At 42.7% G+C, this 21,706-nt stretch overlaps 1 protein-coding gene across 1 annotated transcript in view; it reads left to right on the forward strand.

Moving 5' to 3' along the window:
- Positions 1–21,706, forward strand: part of LOC147751528 (glioma pathogenesis-related protein 1-like) — a 961,356-nt gene that overhangs the window by 164,833 nt on the left and 774,817 nt on the right. The gene's annotated exons all lie outside the window — the stretch shown is intronic.

The following is a 21,706-nucleotide window of genomic DNA, read 5'->3' on the forward strand; positions in this document are numbered from 1 at the left end:
CTCAATCATACTTACACTACACACAATGCTTGACATGAATCCAATAAACAATTGTATGGACTTATATCTATAACACAATCAATTAAAAAAGCATGTTTTTTATTATTGTAAACAATTTATCATAACAAAAATGTATTTTCTTGATCAAATTTAAAAACATTTGTATCAAATTTTATACAACAAATACATATACATAAACACAAGAATTTGGAGAGACAATTGGGATGTGAAACAGTAAAAACATCATCAATTGGTTATTCCTACTGGAATCAATCACAAAGGTCCACTGTGCATTAATTAAGTTGGACCATAAGATTTCCTTGGATATAACCTCAGTAAATATGGTGTTGATGCGTTTCAGTGGTAACAAACAGATTATACAACCACCTTCATCAGGACATGATTAATAAGTTGTCTCTCTTAACACCTGAATTACAAACCCAAAATTTAAAACATCATAACCATAAACTATTACAATACATATATTTATATTTTGATCAAAAACACTTAATCCACACACATTTTTTGTTTACAATACATCGTAGTGAATAAAAGCACCTTTAGATAATTGTCCAACACTTGTTATACAGGCTCAGTCATCATTCGTACCACTATCCACCCCGGATAGGCACATACTATTTAAAATAACTACATTCATACTACAATTCTGTATGGATCAGTCAGTCTGTTGTAATAGAAACGGATTCAAATCTAACCCCCCACGACCCAATTGGAGCCATGGGTAAGAAGGGGAGAATTATTAAATAATCCTATTCTAGATGATAGTTACATTAATTAATATTGTATATGTTTTTCTCATTTCCTTTCCACTCTTCATTGTTTTGGTTGATATGAATCTTGTCTGGTATTATTATCCTTTAGTCACAGGTTACCAAATTTTTCACTGTAGTGTTAAATATCTCACCCTTTAGTATGGAAGCCTTAAAAACCTTTGGCTTCACAGATAAGCAATATGCTCTTCTAGTTGGTGGCCAAGGTATTTTCGGACAATCATCAAACTCCACGGCCCCAACAACAAATAATGATGACATACACAAACTGTTAGAACTAAAAAATAAAATAAAAAGAATAGAAATGAATGGACATTTTATGTTGGAATTTCTCAGACAGGGGTCATACCCCAAGGCCTAAGAATTCACAACATCCCAGGCTTATTTGTCCAAATAAAACAGTTCCTTGAAAAATGGTCACTCATTGCAAATAGGTGTCCGCTAGATCTTATGATTTTAATAGTAGAGACTGCAAAAGAAATAATTCAAGTATTAATAGAAGAAATGTCGACACTGGAAGATCAAATCAAAAAATGCAATGCCGTGGATGAAGCAAAGAAAAAGCTTGAGGATTTAAATCAGGAGATCGAATCCTACAGCGAATATCTAGTTAAACGAAAAACAGACAAGCTGAGGAAAGATATAAGGTTCTATTCCAAAGAAAAAGCCTATCTATATCTCAATGAGCATTTTTACTCTGATACTCAATATCAAGAATCAGAGGTATACGGACTAGCACCATCTAGACGCAAAGTTACTACGTTTTCAGATACATCTGACTCAGATAATGAGTCGAGGCCACACAACAAGCTACAGTTTTGAGAGAGCAGGGTACCAACAAGATCAATCAAGAGGTCAGCCTTTTTTAGGGAGATTAGGCCCCCGCAGGGGCCCCTGGAAACCGAGGTACCAGTCCAGATTTCAAACAAACTACAATCACAACTCCCAATTCTTAGTGATATGAAATGCCCAGTATTGGCGAACATAGAAACCATATCCATCTTTAACTTGTCAAAAAAATCACTTACTAGACCTGAAATTACACTCCTTTCGAAGGGTCTATCATTTGTACCCCACACAAAAGCTGACACGTTTGACATTTTCCAGGACTTTACTACCTTCTTTCGTAAAATACGTCTGAAGACATTTTTTGAAAACAGACCAGGATTGGTCTTCAATGAAGACAACAAATCAGGTCTTCGACCTGTGTCCCTCTTTACTCCAACTTTGGAACAGGTAGGGCCGGAAGTAGGTATTTTTGAGTCGATAGTTATGGGTAAACTTAAAGAAACCACCAAGTTTATTTCTAACCCTACTCCGAACCTACAAAGAGAAGAACTTGAGGCATTGAAAGACTTGAAGAACCTGAAAAACATCACAGTAAAGCGCTGTGACAAGGGTGGTGGGATTGGAATTTTAGATACCGAAGTATATATTGACAACATGTATACCTTATTGAAGAAGCCCATGCACTACAGAAAGGTCACTTCTGACCCCGCTACCAGAGTTCAAAGTAAAATACAAATAATCACCAAAAGAGCAGTAGAGCAGGACATCATCTACCAATAGGAAAGTAACTATATGAATATATCCGCTCCGCGTCTGGCAAGTGTCTACCGGGTTCCGAAGATCCATAAGGATAGTAACAACCCACCCTACAGACCCATCGTTACAACAATAGGGTCTGTCTCAGAACCTAAGTTCTGGAGTGGTGTGGCTCACTGGTTAGAGGCGGCAGACCCGGGAGCAGAAGTCGGTCGGGACCAGGGTTCAATTCCCGACGCGGCAGGGTCATGGACTTGGGTCAGCGGACTCGATAATTCTCGCTTCGGTGCCTACTCTAATCAGGGGTCCCACTCGGCAACTCTGGGCATTAGCTTGCCTAATCTCCACAACGGCCCACCAACGCCGGGGATGCCTGGCTCCACCTTGGGGACTCCCAGCAGGGACCATCCCACAGGGAAAGCCAGGACGGGTTCCCCAGCGTTGCACAGCGCCAGGAAACCTCCGGGTAGCAGCACGCTTTACAAGTGCAAACATAATAACATAATAATAATATATAGATCAAATACGGCGTCCACATGTACCCAAACCCTTATCACATGTCAGAGACACCAAAGAAATGATTTGAAAGATAGAGGGGCTGCCTTTTAACAGACACACAGAGATACTTTGGTATCCTGAGACATAAAGTTCTTTTACAGCAACAGAAGCACTCACAGCTGTGGAATGGTTCATTTTGACCTACTCCATTGACTGTGCTGTGCCATTCATCATTGACTTGTTAACAATTGTACTTGACGAGAACACATTTGAATTCAATGGGGATTTATTTAAGCAGATCAAAGGCGTCAGCATGGTGGAATCTTGTGCCCCCACGGTGGCAAGTATCTATATGACGTATTTTGAGTATCTATACATATACAATGAGGTAGCCGGCTTTTATGAGTCGATACATCATTGGTTGCGGTATATCGACTATATTCTTTTTATTTGGAATGACGACCCTGAGAAGCTCAAAGATTTCCTTAAATGGATTAATCTCTGTGATACCAACCTGTGTTTCACCGCTAACATTGGAGATCGCAGCATAGAGTTCCTAGGCATTGAAATCAAAGACGTAGGGCCATATGTATCAAGCCTTTTGTGATTCGTTAAGGCCGAAATTCGCAGAATTTCGGCCTTAGTGAATCGCAAAAGGCCTTTTTACCGATTTTGAAATGTAAGAAACATTAGCAAAATAAAGAATCGCAAAAAATTGCGATTCCTTATTTTGCTAAAGCATTTAAGGAATCGCAATTTTGCGATTTCTTAAATGCTATGTATGAAGCTTTTTAGACTTGTGATTTCAGGTTTAGAAATCGCAAATTACCACCAACTTGTAGTTGGTGGTAATTTGCGATTTCTTGTAAATATGCACAATTGTGCATTTGTGAGGGTGGCATATGACGCACATACATGCCCATTGGGCATGTATGTGCGCCATATGCACACACATGTAATTTACAGGGGTGCAGCAGGGTGTCCTTGAGACACCCCTGCACCCTTGCAATATTCTCAAATTGCGATTAGCAAATTGCGAATTCGCAATTTGAGAATTATTTCGCAATCATTCCTATAGGCCTCCTGGCCCATAGGAATGCATTGGAAATTATTCCTTAATTTGCGAATTCGCAAAATGCGAATTCGCAATTAAGGAAGATTAAGGAATCGCAAAAAAAAGCGAATTTCTTCATACATACCATTTTGCGATTCCTAAATAGCGATTCCTCAAAAATCGCTATTTAGGAATCGCAAAACGGAACTATGATACATATGGCCCATAGACTCCACACTGGAGATGGATCGCTACACAAAACCCACTGCGAGAAACACATTACTGTATTTTTAGAGCTATCCTCGAAAATGCCAAAGAGAAAGCATTCCCATGGGACAGTTTCAACGTCTTCGACGTAACTGCACCAGTGTACATGATTTTGATCTCAGGGTGGTAGCCATGAAACAGAAATCTATGGATCGTGGTTATCCCATGAGACTAGCAAGAGAAGCATACAAAAGAGCCTGCTTCTATCACTGTGACCATCTATTACAAACCACTATTAAGAATGAGGCTCCGAAATTGGTTAGTCTTACCAGGCATTCCACTTTCAATTAAAAAATGCGGCAGATTATCAATGTCCAATGGAATATACTAAATGTCAACGTTGAACCTAACACCACTCTCCCATGTTCAATGTATGCACACAGACGTAACAAAAATTTGAGAGACCTAGTGGCCCATTCAAGGATAAAAGGCAAACCCACCTTCTTACAAACCACTATAGGTGGCAGTTACCCCATTACAGGAAACCATAAATGTGCCCATTGTAAGGCTTGCAATGGAGCCATCATTACGGACAAATCACTTATCATCAAAAAGAAATAAAACTTAAAACATTCACCAATTGCAAAACTGATAATGTAGTATATTTGTTGCTTTGTCCGTGTAACAAGGGCTATGTCGGTAAGACATAGCCCAACAATTTTCTACACTTCTCACAGAACATCGGTCAGCCATTAAAACAAATAAGATCATGGCACCTTTAATCAAACACTACAAGGAGTTAAACCATAAAGAAGACGAGATATGAGGGTTAATTTTGGAAATAATTGACCACAAAAATTAACAAGAATTTGAAGCAGTTAGGAAGCATAGGGAAGTTTTTTTGATTTTTACACTGGACACGCATATCCATGGTCTAATTTCAGACATCCCATGGGATCAAGCAATACGCTATAATAACTAGACTGTCTCAAGTTATCTTGATCCTTTATCTGTAATTATGCATTAATACTCCATTTTCATTCACAACCCAATGTGTCCCATAGCTATCAACTTCCATTCTGTCTGGTTCTCCTGACTGTTATCTTTGTCATCTATGATGCCTTCCTAACATACACAGGGCTTGTGAACCTATCCCACCCGTTGCCCCCCTTTCCCCCTCCATTGCCCCCTCCCTTTCCCCCATAATCTCCTTTCAGCTATATACCCATTTCATTCTTCCATTGTCTTTCTTTTTGAGTGTGTCCATTCGTTTACACACATTTCATTATTTACCTAGTATGCGATTGTTCACTAGCCGATCATGTGATGCATCATGTGATCACATGATCTCCCATCCGTTATCAGTGTTTTTTCCACATGCTTCATATTCAGGAGCAGTTAAACCTGTGAGATCTTTGCCTTACACCGAGTATCGTATTTAGGGTCACTCTATCTTTAATAATGTTTCTTTGCATCTTTTTGCGGCATTTCACCTCTGCTTCCAGTGTCACGTTAGAACTTCTAAGCCATTACAAAATGGCTGCTGTATAATTCCCCTATTAAGTTTCAATGCTACAGCTGCACCGATCATCTGATGGTCAGATGACCGAGCCACGTTTGAGTTAAAAATGCCCCAAACCTCTAACTCCAGTAGAGCATTTTGCTTTATCCGTGATGACCGGCATCAGTCAGAGCTGCCTGCACCGTGTCCGTACAGAACGGTAAACTTCAGCCTGCCTTAGAGCATTTAACTCGTGTTATTTTGCTGTTGGCTTAATATGTTAGGATCAGTGCTTTTCTAATTCCTATAACTGGCCATGTGAAAACATTTATCTTGTGTAGCCCACCCTGATTAGCAATAGTACACTTATGTCCTTTTAAAAAAAAAAACAGGACAGAGAGATTAGTCCCAGTTTCACATTCTGCACTGTTTGTCTGCTGTTAAGCATTTTAGTTGATTACTTTTTAGGTTGTGGGTTGTGTTTTGTTTTTAAATAAATAAAGCCCTTGGGACAATACACGTTCAGTACACTCCTTTAGATGGGTGTACCCATCTAGTAAGCCACAGTATCATTGCTGATAATAGGTCTGAGACCCATGTATCGATAATGGATGCCAACTTTTGATTCTTGCTTTACTTTAGAAGCTAATGGATGTTGTGGCACCTGGTGGAGTAGCTGACCCTCCACCCTGACAGGAATATTTCTCGTGAGGTATTATTCCAACTTTAGAAGTGTCTCTAACATTATATGATTTTCTTGGAATATTTTCACTGTGGTGGGCTAAAACGCCCTTTTTTCCTGTTTGTGGTAAAATCAATTACCTATGCATAATTTATAATCAATAATCAATAAGAATAACTCAGATAAATAAGAGGCAAAATCCGGGATATTGAGGTTTACTCAAAAGGGTTTTATTCCTTAAAAAGGAATTGGGTTATTGGCTCGAGCCAAGGTGGCATACCATTCCGTCACCACACAGGTTCGGGAAGGGGCAGACAGACAACATTTTATTTACAGTAATTCATATATATAGTCAATGCATTACAATGAATGAATATGCAGTAGGCGTAACAGCTGGAAAAAGAGAGATAAAATATGAATACGTCACAGAAAAGGCGTTACAATAGGCGTGCATGAAGGCGTGTACTAGAGACGTCATTCATCATGAGGTCACAAATAGGTGGATCCATAGGAGAATCCTGCAATGTCAGCAGAAATACATGGCAGAGATGCGCGCGCAGCAACTTGACGTGGGTCTGACGTGTAACTGGAGGGTGAAGGGGACTTGACATTTAGCACTACAAGTGTAGACATAAGTCTGGGATGTCAGATCAACCTAATCCCAAATCGTATCTGATATCGTATGTTTAAGGAACTGTAGTATCTGGAAGGGAAAAGGTCTCTCGGGCGGAGGCTACCCTATACTGGTTGTGAGTGCGTGTATAGGTGTCTACGTGTCGGCATGCGGGGAGAGGGGGCATGGGCCTACCATGGCAACGGAGTCTATGAATTACTTGCACGGAGACAGAAAGACCGGGCCCATTGCTCCTGCAGCTGGGAGGATGTTTACTTGAGCTACGAGACAGGAATGTATTTTCGAGGAGTGGAGCAGATAATTCGAAGGTTGAATACAGTCTTGGCAGGCAGAAGGCTGGGCTATGCGCCGGAGCCGCGCAAGGAGTAAGGCAGGGGTCACTGGTACAGAGGCAGCCTGGGCTGAGGCCCTCAGAGTCGGAAGGCAGGAAGAGGCTCGATGGCAGAATCAGGGCCTACTTCGACAGAGCTGAAAAAACGTGTAAAGTGTACCACAAAAAGACGGTGGCATGGCATATATAGGAACTGAATATTCAATCCGTTCATGGCGGATCTGAAAGAGGACATGTTAAAGATGGACGCAAATGTATTTGCGTCTTCATAGCTGGCACAGGAGGGAAATCACATGCACTGCAAGCTAGTACATGGAGACGGTGGGGTACGCGCTGGGGAACACTACTCGATCAAAAATCATATTTCCTCATTCCCTCCTTGTTCCCCACGGACCCTTCATGATACATCGATTCTCATCAATTGATCAATCTGTTCGCTTAACATCATTTGCTCTTCTTTCTTCTTTTCGCGTTTGGAATGGGAACTTGGATGCGGAATGCATGAAGTAGCACACAGGCCGCAAATCGCCGGTCCACATTGTAGACACAGGCAACAACTGAGTACTATGAGAAGGCCAATACCCAGGAGGGATAGGATCTTCCACCCCCAGGCAGATAACGTTGTCCAGAACCAACCGGACCAAGTCCAGGTGCCTGGAGTCTGGTGTATTAAACTTGCGATTTTATGAAGACGTGTAATAGCTTTGTACACGGTTGGCGCGTTATTTGGGATGAAAACACAGCAACTTGACCCGATGACCTTACAAGCTCCACCCCTATCTGCCAAGATGACGTCAATAACGAGACGATTTTGAAGAACAACAACCCGCATGGCGGACTGCTCCTCCGTTAAGTTACCTAGAGCTGAAGTGGTCTCAAGCACCACTGCTTCGAGAGTTCTGGTTAATCTACGGATCAGTTTACTATTAGAAACAGTACCTAGGTAGGGGAAGAAACCTTTATTAAAATCTGTATATTGTTCCCATGTGGTTTCAGTATAATCGACAAGCGGGAGATCTCTTTGGTATCTATGCTTTACCAGATTAGTGTTTCTATGGTAGTCAGGAGGGGCTAGGAAAACAGGCGGCAGAAGGAATGCAATATAACAGGTACCATCCCAATCCAGAGGCAAACGGACATATGCAGTATGGCCACAAACAAAATAAGAATGACGTAAAGCCCTAAACGTGGATCTACCATGATCACTGAAATCGACCACAGTAGTACATTTACTATGACCTAAGTGTACGGAACCATTCTTGCGAACACATAGCTCACCAGTAACTGGCAATACTGCCATAGCAGGTAGAACAGGAGCAGCCTCGGATTCGACAGATAAAATCATGAATGTGACTGTGTAATTACCTAATCCATATACTTCGTTTTCTAGATCAGTTCCAGTATCTACGGGGAGTCCCTCCTTGTCAGGGTAGCATACTTTAAGCAAGACTAAGTTCAGGTTTCCCCAAACCCAGTTACCTTCGTAAATAGCAGCATCAGAAACTAGGGAATTGAGCATTTTAAACCATGCACCACATGTGCCATTGTGAGTGAACGGGTACGGAAAAAGGGGCAGAACTCCCTTGTTTTCTTGGTAGGGAGGGAGTCGACCACATATCCAACAGTTTGTAGCATTGGTAGTCTGATGGGAGTGATGTAACATACTAATGAAAGTGTTATTGCGCAGCGCAAGTCTGTAGGACAATTCATGTGGGGGTAATTCACTAAAAGAATGTTCAGCAGTAACATTATAAGCAGATTGTGCACGCTTGAATATAGGATAATATATGTGCAATAAAACACTAGCAGTAATAATCAGCAGACTTAAAAAAAACATAATAAGTAGTGTCACTATACAGCGACTGCGAAGTGATTTACAATATGCATTTTTCTTATGTTGTCTTTGTCTATCTCTCTCTCTATCTCGATCTAGGGGATACATGTCAGAAACTAATTTAACCGATTCACCTAGGGGAGGACTTAAACAATTAAACTGTCTGACTTGCTAGATCGTAATTTCAATCTGTATTCCTCTGAAGCGGTTTTCTCAACCAAAGGGAGTTTTGAGTCAGTTTGTGTAGGAGGGCAGGGCTTAGAGTCCAAGTCCGAAGGAAGTCCGTAAAATTTCTTAATGTGGCTGGAATGCAGCCATCCCTTCCTGCCCTCTATCTTCACGGCTGTCCTCGTTGTGAGCAGGACCAATTTCGGGGTTTGCCAGCGGGGCTCCAATGGGCTCCTCCGATCAAAGTTGCGGATGAATACGTAGTCACCCGGGACCACCTCGTGGGGCTTCACCTCGGTGTTGTCGGGAAAAGCTGCAGCTACCTGTGAACGACAAGATTGTAGTGCAGACATCAAGGAGGCAAGGTAATCTGTCAGCATAAGACAATCAACATCAGTTATTTTTCGTGGAATAGGCGTCCCCCACATATTCGGTGGTCTACCAAAAACCACTTCGTACGGGGATAGCCCAGATCGGGAATGGACCACCATCCTCATATAGAAGAGGGCGACCGGTAATGCAACTATCCAGTCCACACCCTTCTCTCTACAGATCTTGGAAAGTCGGATTTTTAAAGTCTGATTATGGCGCTCCACGAGACCTGCTGCCTCAGGATGCCGGACACAATGGAACTTCCACTGATAGCCTAACAGAAGTGTAATATGTTTCACAAGCTCGGATGAGAATGGCTGACCATTATCTGAGTACACGATACGGGGCAAACCATACCGTGGGAAGTATTCACGAACCAGCTGCTTGGCAGTGGTCGGAGCAGTGTAATCGGGAACTGGGTATGCCTCTATCCATCGGGAAAGAGCACACACGACTACGAGGACATACTTGAATCCTCGACAGCGTTTCATCTGGATATAATCCATCTGGAGTATTTCAAAAGGGTGTTCGGGAGGCTGAAATCCACCTTGCTCTACGGGGATGCTTTTACCTGGATTGAACTGACCACAAATCATGCAAGTACGCACTTTCTGTTTGGCTGCTGCCCGTAAGTTTTTATTGGACCATATGTGTTGAATACTGTCTAGCATTGCTTTCTCTCCTAGGTGTGCAGGACTATGTATCGTGTTAATGATGACTTGTACCATAGAGTCGGGGAGAAACCATGTAGATTTTCCCTTCGTCATCCATCCCTGGTCTGTTTGGATCCCTCCTAGTTTAGTCCATTCCTTAATTTCATCTGGTGTAGCATGTGTCTGTATGTCTATCACATCATGTGCGGGATCCCTGACTGTCATGCAGTGTGATGGTACAACTATTTGTGTCTGGTCAGTTACATGAGTTCGGTTTTGAGCAGTTTGCTTTGCTGTTCGGTCTGCCAGGTCGTTACCCTGGGAAATGATATCAGTAACCTTTGTATGTGCCTTACATTTCATGATAGAAATTGCAGTGGGTAGATGTATTGCATCTAACAGAGCTTGAATGAGGGGACCGTGTTGGATGTTGGCACCGTGAGAAGTTAAGTAACCTCTCTCACGCCAGAGGACTCCAAAGTCGTGAACGACTCCGAATGCATAACGTGAATCAGTATATATGTTGACTCTCTTATTTCTGGCTTGAATACATGCTTGTGTCAGAGCAATAAGCTCTGCTGCTTGAGCTGACAAAGTGTCAATACAATTGGTTTCAACGACTTCCGTGTCTGTCGTGACAGCGTAGGCTGCCACTAATTCACCTGTCTTTGTTCTCATACATGAACCATCCACATAAAGTGTCAGGTCTGGATCTGGTAACGGAACATCTGTCAAGTCTTGTCTGGGTTTTGTTGTGATAGTAATAACTTCAATACAATCATGTGCCAATGGATCTACTCCATTTAGTGGCAATAACGTGGCAGGATTTAATGTGCTGCAGCGTCTGATTTCGATGTGTGGTTGAAACAATGTCAGTTCGTAACCTGTCAATCTTGCTATGGTCAGGTGTTGGGTTTGAGTCCGATTTAAAAGGACTTCCACAGAATGTGGAACCTGTACTGTCACTGGATGTCCTAACACAATGGAATCACTCTGTCTGATTGCTAAAGCTGTTGCTGCAACTGATTTCAAACATGCCGGAAGGGCCTGGGCTACTGGGTCTAATGTGCTAGAAAAGTAAGCACAAGGCTTGTGTGAACCTGCTTGTTCCTGAGTGAGGACTGACAAGGCAGTACCCTCACGTTCTGTGACAAAAAGTGTAAAAGGCTTACTGTAACATGGTGTTGCTAAAACAGGTGCTTGACATAAGGCTTTCTTCAAGTCTTCAAAAGCTTGTGTATGTTCCTGAGTCCAAGGGAGGACAGTCGAAGTCGCTGCCTCCTGTGTCGTTAACTGAATGAGTGGTTTCGCTAGAAATGCATATTGGGGAATCCATTGTCTGCAGTATGAAGTGAGGCCTATGAAAGCCCGTACTTCCTTTTGTGTTCTGGGTGGTGCCATATTTACAATTAACTGAATGCGATCAGGTGTGAGCTGCCTCCCCACTTTGGACAGCAAGTGACCCAGGTACACAACTTGCTGAACACAGAATTGTAGCTTCGAAGGAGACACCTTGTGTCCCTTGTCGGCCAGAAAGTTCAAAACAGTCAGTGAAGCATTTTCACATTCGGGTTCGTTTCGAGCGGTGATCAGCAGATCATCGACATACTGAAGCAGGGCAGTGTGAACTGGCATGTGGATACTGTCGAGTTGCTTTTTCAATGCTTGACTATAGATGCTGGGGCTTTCTGTGAATCCTTGAGGTGCGCGGGCAAATTTGAAAGATCGTCCATTTAAACTGAATCCGAACAAATATTGGCTTCCCGGGTCAATAGGGACACTGAAGAAAGCGTTCTTGAGGTCAATTACAGTGAAGAACGTTGCTTCTGAATCAATAGCTGTCAGTAATGAAGAGATATCTGGGACCACAGGGTACTGTGGTACAATACATTTATTCAATTCGCGCAGATCAATAACCAATCGATAAACAGGTGGAGCATTTGGGTCAGTACGTTTAAGAACAGGAATGATAGGAGAATTACACACATTGGAGTCAGTTTCCACAACCACTCCTTGTGCGATGAGCTCGTCAATGATTCTCAGTAAAGCCACTACAGCATCTGGGGGTAACTTGTATTGTCGAATTCGTGGTAATACCACTCCTGCCTTGAGTGTGACTCGATATGGGGTAATGTGCATGCAACCTACATCAGTGGGGCCCTGCGCCCACAAGTGTGCAGGGACGTTCTGTAGCCGGGGATCCATATCTCTCAATACATAATGGCCTTTGAAATCTCGCAAAAACAATCGTACTCCTTCGGGAGAACAACATATAATGGCTCCTAGAGCCTTCAGTGTTTTTATGCCTAACAGGTTTTCTGGACATGATTTCGTGAGCAATAAATCTGTAGTCCGTGTCAGAGGACCTACTGCAAGAGGGAGGGGTTGTGACACTTCATTAATAATAGGTTTTCCTGAAAATCCAAGGGACACGTTCTGTGAGCCTGAGAGGGGTGCCCCTGGTACTTCGTTGTGACTTATCGTGGTTCTGCTTGCCCCTGTATCAATGAGAAACTTTCTGTCTTTCCCTAATACTTGACTATGTACATAAGGACCATTTTGATCTACAGGAACCTCAATAAGCGGCAAGCGGAACTCCCTCTCCAGGCTGTTTCATGCGTATCGCTGGTAATCAGGGTAATCGTTCTGTGCATACTGGTACATCTGCTGTGTTGTGTTTTGTGTTGCGGTAATGGGCTGTTGTTGGGGTATCGCTACGGTCTGTGTGGAGGCTGGCATGGGTGCAATATGTTGTATATTCTGAGGTACTTGTTGTAAACTCTGGTCTTGTCTAGGAGGACGCGGTCTCTCTTTAGTCTTACCCGTGGCGATATTATGTTTCAGAACTGCACAATCGTTTATATAATGACCTGGCTGTTTGCAATAATTACATACACCCTTTACAGGAACTGTCGAATTACTGGGTTGGGTCGCACCCTTTTTCTGACCATCGGCGGGAACTGACTGAGCAACTAACATTTTCATTTTCGTATCTTTCATACGTCTTTGTTCGTGTTCTTGTTCTTCTCTAAGTCTATTCTGGTGGTACTGTAACATTTGTAACATTTGTGAAGGGGTATTAGCTTGCCAAGTGCTTTCTACTTTCAGTACTCTATTCTTAACCTGGGGCAAAGAATTCTCGACTAGTTTCGTTACAAAAAGATGTGGATATGACTCGCTACTTGCTTTCAGACCGCTGTTTATACCAAAACATTTCTCAAATCGTGTATAAAAATCACTAGTGTCTTCATCAGGTTTCTGTTTGCATGCTGAAATTGCACCCCAATCTTCCTTTTTCGTACTCAATAAACGTGGCAATACTTGTACTAATAATCCTGGTAACGCTTTAACTTTGTCTCCAAGCCCTAGGCCTGGCACTCGGGTATCTTCTTCATTTTGTAATCCAGCCCAATCAATCTTTGCATCTCCCACCTCCCACTCTTTTTCTTTGAGTTTCTCGTATATGCCTGGAGGTAGTAGTACTTTCAGTATTTTCATAAGGTCAGGATAAGTGTAATCGCCCATTAATAACATATCTTTTATTTCGCGGTGAAACCCTGCGGGGTCTTTGTCGTGACTGGGTACTAGTTTCTTCATTTCCAACAATTCAATTTTGGTTACAGGTGTATACACGAACACACGTCTAAGCGTGCTGTCTGCGTTCTGTACGGGGTGCACTTCTCGCAACGGATTCTGTCTATCCATATAATACATGGTTTTTCGTTCCATAACGGGTGCTGAGTTGATCTGTGGACATAAGAATGTACTATACTTGTGGCGGTGTTCTAGAATTACTTTAATTAGATCGGTACCTAGACCTTTTCATCTGTTCGTGAGCAGTTCTATTAATATATCAGGCAGAGGGCCTGGATCAGAATGTTGGCTTTTATACAATAAGAGCAGATGTTGTATCATGTACATACCAGCTAAACGCTGTTCACTCGGAGTCAAGTTCAAGAACGTATGTGCTAACGCATCATCACCATATTTCTCAGAACTGTCAGCCCATTGCACGGCTGACCTGGCTAATTCTTGTTCATCCATAGAATCGAGTACATGGTACCCCATTCGCTCTTGAAGTATTCTATCAGTGGCTTGGAATAAGTGTTCGGGGGTTCTAGGATTACACATGGCTTCCTGATATAACCTTTTACTTTCTGGGCGCACTGGGCGCATCGAATCATTATATGGTCTTCCTTTACCTACATAAGCTATCATTTCTCTGGCCGGCAACTGTGTGTGTTCTGGTGTCTCGGCTTCCTCCTCTGCCTCCTCCTCCGAGGATTCATGTTTGTCTGAATCTACTTCCGGTGCGGGCTGTCTTTTCTCATGCATCTTATTTATTGCAGTTCTGATTCTTCGGTACATATTATCTACACAGGCCTCTTTGTCATGCTGTCCATCTGCTATATGCTGACCCCATCTGTGGAGTGCTTTTACATCTTCCGGGTTCATACCCGGCCTATCCACTTCTCTAATTAAGCAGTTTATAAGAAACCGCAATATCTTGCCTTTAGTATCCACTTTCTGATAGGCCATGGCCTCTTTAATACTTTCAGGCCCTACTCCTGTCTGAACAAACGTATATATTCGATCTAAGTGTTCTGTCATTCCAGGTAGTGTCATTAGGAAGTTCGTGACTCGCCGTAAACGTACTGATGCGAGTAACATTCTCTCGTCATTCCTTTTACCAGGTACAGGATCATATCTACAGTCTGCAAGGCGATCTCCATAAATTGTAATATCTGTTCTAGGTGTACGCTGTTGCGCTATTTCTCTAAAGGTCATACGATGGGTGGGTGGCGGGGTCTGGAAACCTATCGCTCCTCCGGACGCGCCCCCTGAGGCGCCGGCTCCGAAGGGGTTTGTCGGGTTCGTATCGAGGGAAGTAGGAGGTGGAGGGAATGCTGGAAGACCAGGAGGAATCGGGGGAGGAGTAGCTTGTCGGGGAGGAAGAGCATAATCGTTCTGACCGTTAGGCGCAGGCACTTGTGGCAATGCGGTATTAACATATGCGGGAGCTACATCGTCTAAATAGGAAGAAAGAAAAATGTCCTTTGCTGTCTTCTGGTGTTTTTTAGTCGGGAGCAATGGGGGTGGTAGGTCCTTCGGTACTTCCGGAGAGGCCTTAGGCAAGCCCTTTGACAAGATGGGGAACATGCCATTCATAAGTGTATTTCGCTGTCTGTCTACTTGTTCTAATTTTACTCTGATACCTTCCTCAACTAATGCGTTTTCTCGGGTCTTGTCAGACTCCTCCTTACTCTTTTCTTCTAGTCTGTGTGCTTTTTCTGTGCGCCTATGCGATTCTTTACGCCATAACTCAATGGCATCCTTCTGTGACTGCCTGGCTTTCTTTTTCCATAAAGCTTCTTCTACTCTCATGATGCAATCTGCATCCCATGTCCCGGCAGCGGGCCATCTCTGATTCTCCGACAGTTCTTTAGTATAGTCCACCCATAAGTCGAGAAATAAAACGGCATCTAGGCCGTGCTTATGGTACATAAAGTACCCTGGAGTGTCCCTAGGTGGAATGGGAACAGCTTCTTCTAGAACCCCTTTACGGGTTTTAATTTGTCTTAATTTGGAAAACAACGGCATTCTGTAATCTGGCTACTTGGTTCTTACTCAGATATGAACATGAACACACTATACATAAAACACGTTTAAGCACAATAATGAAGATCGAACATTCACTCACACCACGACATTTGAATGACACATTAAAAACATTTCAAGAACGAACCACATTAATTACAATGAAAACCTACCAACCACGTGAAACAGGATGTACCGCTAAACGGTACAGATACACCTTCTACAGATGCAAACTAGATATACTGCTAAACAGTATAGATACACTGCTAAACAGTGCAGACCAGGCTCGTGTACCCGAACCCGTCTTGACCGGCACAAGCTAATGCGCACGTCAGGATGCGTCCCTAGCAACGGTACTCACCAGGAAGCACGGAAACTGAAGGCCTCGGAAACCCTGGACTGGACTCGGCTCGGACTGGATTCGGACTCGACTCGTGACGCAGATACTTCGGAACTTCGGAACCTGGTGGGCCTCCGTATACCTCGGATCTTGCTCTCTCAGCTAGGCTCAGGTCGGGATCCTCCGCACTCCTCACCGCCTCGTCTGGGTGTCGATCGCAGCCTCAGTCACCTCCGTTGGCCTGAGGGAGATACAGGAAATCCTGCGGGTACGCGTAGTTGTCCGTCCGGCTGTGGCAGGGGGCTAGGCCTGCAACGCACCTCCGGCGCGTGGGGTGGGGGAGGGGTCCCTGTTCGGGCGCCAGAACTGTGGTAAAATCAATTACCTATGCATAATTTATAATCAATAATCAATAAGAATAACTCAGATAAATAAGAGGCAAAATCCGGGATATTGAGGTTTACTCAAAAGGGTTTTATTCCTTAAAAAGGAATTGGGTTATTGGCTCGAGCCAAGGTGGCATACCATTCCGTCACCACACAGGTTCGGGAAGGGGCAGACAGACAACATTTTATTTACAGTAATTCATATATATAGTCAATGCATTACAATGAATGAATATGCAGTAGGCGTAACAGCTGGAAAAAGAGAGATAAAATATGAATACGTCACAGAAAAGGCGTTACAATAGGCGTGCATGAAGGCGTGTACTAGAGACGTCATTCATCATGAGGTCACAAATAGGTGGATCCATAGGAGAATCCTGCAATGTCAGCAGAAATACATGGCAGAGATGCGCGCGCAGCAACTTGACGTGGGTCTGACGTGTAACTGGAGGGTGAAGGGGACTTGACATTTAGCACTACAAGTGTAGACATAAGTCTGGGATGTCAGATCAACCTAATCCCAAATCGTATCTGATATCGTATGTTTAAGGAACTGTAGTATCTGGAAGGGAAAAGGTCTCTCGGGCGGAGGCTACCCTATACTGGTTGTGAGTGCGTGTATAGGTGTCTACGTGTCGGCATGCGGGGAGAGGGGGCATGGGCCTACCATGGCAACGGAGTCTATGAATTACTTGCACGGAGACAGAAAGACCGGGCCCATTGCTCCTGCAGCTGGGAGGATGTTTACTTGAGCTACGAGACAGGAATGTATTTTCGAGGAGTGGAGCAGATAATTCGAAGGTTGAATACAGTCTTGGCAGGCAGAAGGCTGGGCTATGCGCCGGAGCCGCGCAAGGAGTAAGGCAGGGGTCACTGGTACAGAGGCAGCCTGGGCTGAGGCCCTCAGAGTCGGAAGGCAGGAAGAGGCTCGATGGCAGAATCAGGGCCTACTTCGCCAGAGCTGAAAAAACGTGTAAAGTGTACCACAAAAAGACGGTGGCATGGCATATATAGGAACTGAATATTCAATCCGTTCATGGCGGATCTGAAAGAGGACATGTTAAAGATGGACGCAAATGTATTTGCGTCTTCATAGCTGGCACAGGAGGGAAATCACATGCACTGCAAGCTAGTACATGGAGACGGTGGGGTACGCGCTGGGGAACACTACTCGATCAAAAATCATATTTCCTCATGTTCATGGTATGTCTTCACAGGACCTTGTGACATCAGGAAGAATTTTAATCTTCTATCATTATAGCCACCATTGCTATGAGGTATTATCTCTATCTATCACAAGTTATGTATCCGGGTTGTGTACCTATTGGAGTTAGATAGTGGGTAAATAGACGCACTCTTTTCCCTCTCTTTTGCCCCACTACCTGATTGTAGCTCGGAATAAGAATCAAATTAAGAAGGAACAAACCCTGCAGGTTTAACTATTTTAAATATGTTGCTGCATCTATCAACTTTTGCGGTACTGGTAAGCCTTTATGCATTCAATTTTTGGCACCCACCTTAATGTGGTATGACTCAAACTGTTGTGTTAATAATACAGCACAATTTGAGTTTGAGAATTTTTATCACCCTGTAAAAATAGATAATACAGAGAATATTCAACATGGGTTTGGACATTATTATTATTTATACATAACCCATATTTAGTAGGCAAAGCTTTATTAAATAGAACCTACCCTTATTGATATTATACGGTTTAGAAGACTGCGTTATCATCTAGTCTTTTTTCACTCATCAAAATTGGTGTAGGGCATCCACGGTAGAATTACCAAATTCACCAAGACAATAATTCAAATCCTTCAATAGGGCCTGCATTTTAATCAGATGTATGCAAATATTTCTAGCCATGATAGTCATAGTAGTGAAAAGAATATATATATTAGTATCTAATCTATAGCCCCACTCCGTAGAAAGTTAACCTAATCTGTTAAAGTCAAACCTATAATCCCCATAGTGAACAAGCTATATAATAACCAAACGTTTATGGTGTACCATCCCTCGAACTAAACCTAAAAGGATTTTATCTCCAAGATCATTTTAATAGTAATCTTCGGATTTTAAAGCGACGCACAAGGGCACATTAACTCTTTATAACGGTTATCAGTGGAATTTGCCTTAATTCAATCTGAAAATAATTTAAATAGAGAATATATAGTATAATGGAACCTGAACCATTAAGGACATTAATCGCTGACATATAATTGATTTTCTATTTCGCACTATAAGATGCCATGACATTATCTGACCCCTGTTGATCCCTGTGTTTCTGTAGATTCTAATTAAATCCTTGTGCTGTATGGTTGTGGCATTGTATCAATGTCAGGATGTGGTGTGTAGTCCGCTAATATTGGCCATGTGGCCTGTCTCCTCTAAGCGGGCCTAATCTTACTGTGTCATATGTTTGGTAGGGTGCCTTTAAACCAGTAAAAATATTCCTGGTACGTGAGTGGAACTTCTATGTCCTCGTAAGTACCATATTCCGCTGGTGCATCTCCCTCTGTGTAAGAATAAAATGTGTGTGTTCTAGCATCTGTTTTTAGGAATGTAACCCACAAACAGAATACCTCTGTTTTGTTAGATTTGTGTGCCTCAATCATAAAAGCTAGTAAGCCACTCCAAGCTGATGAACCATATTGTGGTAGTTTCAGGATGATAGTACTTCTGAATTAAGGTGCAATGAGAATTCCATCCACCTCTTCTTCTCCTGAGAGGTGCAGATCCTCTACGGGGTTATTTTTGCCCTCTGTCATTTTGAAACGAAGAAGTTTAAGGGAACTAAGATAGGGTGTTATGCACAGTTTAGGAACACTATGTCCTTCAAGCTTGATTAACCAGCAGCCAATAAATAGGATATTTCACCTACTCAGCTGTGGCGGATTTTGTGCCCACTCACACCAGACGTCTCTGGTGTTTTGTGAGTAGGGTTCTCTGCAAATAGCACAACTGAACTACTCAGATTCTACTGTTAAATAAGTACCCAACCAAACGTTGTTGGCACCATGTTGTGTAGTTCCTATAGTACCCCTGCATGACCTGTGCGTTGGGATAATATAAACTGTGGGATTGGTGGCCGACTGGTTCCATACACCCCCACCAAGAAATGTTAGCCTGTTTGCACTAGCTAGCTCATAGTGCCACTATAATCTCCTCTTATCTGGGGGGGAATAGTTTCCGATAACCTTAGAACATGACAACCCTGATCCCTCAGGATCGTGGAAACAATGTACTATTTTTCGTTCAGCCATCATCATTTTATTTTTATTGCACAGTTACTTAAAACCATTTTCAATTTATCACACTTTAAAATACAAAGGATACCTACATTCTTTCTATAGCTAAACATAAAACAGTATAAAAATTAAAAAGATCATTAAGTCTATAAAAGTCTTATCACCGCTGTGTGACTTATTATTGCTGATCGAGAGGATTTATGTACAAATTATTTGATCCGCTTTCTCCAATTTAGAGCGGACTTCCTGCATGTATCTCCCAATTCTGGCAAGGTCCGTTGTTGCTGTGCAAGCGAGTGTAACTGTAACTGCTTCCTTTGTCGTTTGAACACCTTTGTGTAACCAGGTAGGTTTTAATAACTTCCGCCGGGATTGTAAGAAGCCTGTGCAACAACACATCAGATATTGCAGTGATTCTGTTTTAAAATTGCATATTCTACATTGAATTTTGTTTTCCAACCCGGATTTAGCTCTTTTATTGGGAGTGATACTAGTCTAGCCCACTGGATGTTTTTTAGGGCCTTTCTCCCGAGTACTTGGTTAAGATAGGGCTGAAGTTTGTGTTCTTTGAATGTTGCTATTATCCCCGTTTGACATCTTCCTTTTTCCAAATTTGTTAGATCATTTTCTCTTGATAGTTGATAGCAGTGTTTGTTTATTGCCTTTTTGATGATTGGATAAGTTATGCCTTCCTTTCTTCAATTTTGTATTGCCTGGCCCAAAACTTCTACTGCTTCCTGCAGGTAAGCCTGCCATGGATTAGGTGAGCCATCGTAAATGGGTTTTAGCCTGTTCTTCAAGCTCCCTTCCGGCGCTCTAAGTACAGAAAAGTAGTATTTGGCATGCGCTCCTAGGCATTATTTGCTCTGGTGGACCAGGCCGAATTCTAAGCGAATCCCGCTGTTGCGTGTGTATTTCGTTCAGCCACTCATGCTCATTTATCTTAGAGATACACATAATAAACAGTCTGGACGTTTCAATAAGGGTTTATTGAACAGTTGTTATTCTCGTGTAAAATAAATGAGCTGCAACAACCATTAGACAGTAGCAGAGATATAGGATTAACAGTACAGTGAATATAAAAGGATAGTACAGCTCTTCCATCTTGCAATAAGCATGAAAAAATACATGAATATACAATGCATGATAAAAATGCCTATCTAAATGCCACTTAGGTAGTGTATCTAGCATGTGAGTAGGTGTGAAGTCAAGAATCCCTCTAGGATTTAGTTGAACCTCATTACCTGAAGTGTGAGCATGTAGAAGCCCTTCTTGGTCTCAAGTTGTACACCCCACGAGGGATGTTAAGATCACTGTCAGCTGGAGCATCTGCATGCAGGAGCCTCAGCGTCCCTGGTCAGTGTGTCGGCCTGGAAGTTTTGGTTCTCTCTATCTAACACTAGCAAGAGGTGCTATATTTATACAGAAAGTATGTAGGCTCCATTGTCACTTGTTGCTTGTATTAGCCATTGTTGGATTTGAGGATGACGTATGGGGTGAAGCGTGTGCGTAGATTTGGGGAGGAAGGTGGTGCAGCCCCAGCCTGGTTTCTAAGAACCCTTATAAATATTCATTCATACTGTGCGAGTCTATTGATGGAGCTATAGGACTCTATTGTTTAGGAGAAACCCTCCTTCTGCGCCCAGGACTGAATTGGGTAAAGGTTCAATTCTGAGAGGCTTGTTACAGTGTAGTGTAGGGGAGGTAATGTAGGTGAAGGGGTATGATGTTACCCAGGCCTATATTAGGGCACCTATATGAATCATGACACCAGTTGTGAAGACCGGTATCCATGGCTGTTGCTGCTGGGCTTGATCTCCACCTAAAAAAATGGGGTATTTGTTGAGTAAGTTGGCAAGCAGAG

This window comes from Lissotriton vulgaris, chromosome 1_1 (genome assembly GCF_964263255.1).
Source record: "Lissotriton vulgaris chromosome 1_1, aLisVul1.2, whole genome shotgun sequence".
In the NCBI taxonomy this organism is placed as follows: Eukaryota; Metazoa; Chordata; class Amphibia; order Caudata; family Salamandridae; genus Lissotriton; species Lissotriton vulgaris.